The sequence below is a fragment of the Periplaneta americana genome, chromosome 12, assembly GCF_040183065.1.
Source record: "Periplaneta americana isolate PAMFEO1 chromosome 12, P.americana_PAMFEO1_priV1, whole genome shotgun sequence".
Classification (NCBI taxonomy): Eukaryota; Metazoa; Arthropoda; class Insecta; order Blattodea; family Blattidae; genus Periplaneta; species Periplaneta americana.
Window position 1 is genome coordinate 74,279,071 of NC_091128.1, and position 2,751 is coordinate 74,281,821.

Consider the following 2,751-nt stretch of genomic DNA (forward strand, 5'->3'; position numbering starts at 1 on the left):
TTGTGAAACTTGAACTCTCACTTTGAGAGAGGAACAGATGCTTAGGAAAATATTTGGGGCTGTCAGTTAGAAATTGAATCAATCTGCCATTTTGTGGACACCGTCCTCTACATACCACCTTATCTTGCCTTCTAAAAGATGCTGCCGTCTTACTGCCACTTTTGAGTAGCGTTTCATGACCTCCTTTGTGCTGATTATTTTTATATAGCTGTTGGTTAGAAGTTGAATCAACGTGCCAATCTATGAACACCGTCCTCGACATACCACCTTATCTTGCCTTCTAAAAGATGCTGCCGCCTAACTGCCACTTTTGAGTAGCATTTCATGACCTCCTTTGTGCTGGTTATTTTTACATAGCTGTCGGTTAGAAATTGAATCAATGTGCCAATCTATGAACACCGTCCTCGACATTCCACCTTATCTTGCCTTTTAAAAGATGCTGCTGCCTAACTGCCACTTTTGAATGGCTTTCTTGACCACATTTGTACTATATATTTTTAATCGAAGTGTTAGTAAAAATGTTTGAATTATAAATGACATTTGCGGAATTTTCCTGTGGCAGGAGAATTCCTGGCAATATCTGGTGCGTAATTTGCCTGTGGGATTAAAAAGTCGAGGGTTTTTAGTGCAGAATTTACCGCGCACATATTCTAAATGCTGACTGAGGTTTTCTACGCTATAACACTGGGTTGGGGAAGTATAGATATTTTCAATAGTTTTCATTGTTACAGGGTTAAAGCACTACATTGTCTCTGTGACGAAGCAGGACGTTTATACCAGTCATGGACTTGAGGACTATCTCGTTGGTCACTCTGAGTGGGGTGGTGCCTGACAGCAGCTGGTAGTTCCTCAGCAATCGACTTAGCAATGCCTTCATCTCGAGGAGAGCGAATTTCTGTCCTGAAACGTCACAACAAAAGTATTATAAATTATAAATTTGACAAACGCACTAAATAAGGTGCACATCAACATATCGTTCTAGTGTGTTTCATTGCACACAAGACCAATTCGTGAGAGGTAGAAAAAATAAAACAAAAGCAAAACAATACTATCTACAACCAGTAATAATTTTAAAATATGAGAAAAAAATGTAACAAATTTCATGAAATTTTACTGTTCAAGAATTGAATGTTTGACCAGAACAAGATTATAATCAGCAAATATTTGTTTTTTGGTAAGTCAAGATTAATGATTTATTAAACAATTATTATTTTATTATAATTTCATATTGGAATGTGTGTATCCAATGCCTACACTCTTCACGTGATTCAATTCCGCATACTGCGGATAGATGGTAGCACTGTGACCCATTTTCTAGTTGCACACCACTTGGCAGGCCACACTGTAAATGATGTGTATCTGTAGAGAGTTATGACATGTACTAGAGTGAGTGTATGTGTAAGTGATCGTGTTCTGTTAAGTGTAGTTTATGGAATCAGTGATGATGAAGATGGGTAAAGGAGAAGGGGAAACCTGGTGCCGGCATGTAGCCTACATCTGTTGAATAGCACTAACAGGGCATACATACTTAATGTCCGTCCAACAGACAAATCACTATCAACAGTAACATATACCTTCTCTTCACTGCACAATTTAGTGATTAAAAGTTGTGCACCGCCATCTCTCCTATTCCTGAGTTAGAAATTTTAAATGAAAATTTTTGACCCAGCCAAAAATTGAACCCGGGCTGGCTAGTTTGGAGGCAGACGCGCTACCACAAAGCTAATTCGGCAGACTGTATTGGAATAAAGTAAAGTGTAATAAAATCTCCTGGTGATAAAATAGGCCCACCAACATGTACAGGGCTTCACAAACAACATTTTCCCATTTCATGTTGAAGATATACCGATAAGCTGTCACAATTTGACTATAATTATGTGTGTGTTTTCCGCCTTTGCTTATCATACAATATGAATGAATTAATTAGTCATATTTTCTCATTAACGTTTTCGGTACGTAAATTGTACCATCTTCAGATGTTTGTATATGATGCTAATTGTTAACCAAGCCTATGGGTGCATGTGGACTTAAATGCTCAGTGTTTTTGTGCATGCTGTGCGATGTCGGTGAAGTGTTGTCATGATAACATAAATGATTACCTTAACTCTTATATACTATTTGCTGGTACAACACTTTATCAAACTTAAATTAGAATGTTTCAGTCATTATTTAAAAAACACTATTTAAAAAACACTGTTTAAAAGCACTGTTTAAAACTATTTAAAAGCACATAGTTTTTACATCACTTTAACTATGTGAAGTATGTGATCACTTATTGTGTGGTGTTTGCCGGTGTGGAGTTAAATGAGGCACTTGTGGTGATCTTGTTATTTAGCGTTGAGCTGGACGCAATATCGTAACATGGCTATGTTTTCTAAAAGTGATGTTGAGACACTTCTATTAAGTTGATGGCATTACTGTGATTTGTGTCCATAGATGTAATATTATAACAGAATGAAGGTTGTCAGGTCCATGGATTTAGTATCGCCTGGCGTGTAGTTTAACGTGTATTGATCTGCTCGTGCTTGATGCTAGGCTGATACTCAAGTGTTGTACCAGCAAATAGTATATAAGAGTTAAGGTAATCATTTATGTTATCATGACAACACTTCACCGACATCGCACAGCATGCACAAAAACACTGAGCATTTAAGTCCACATGCACCCATAGGCTTGGTTAACAATTAGCATCATATACAAACATCTGAAGATGGTACAATTTACGTACCGAAAACGTTAATGAGAAAATAT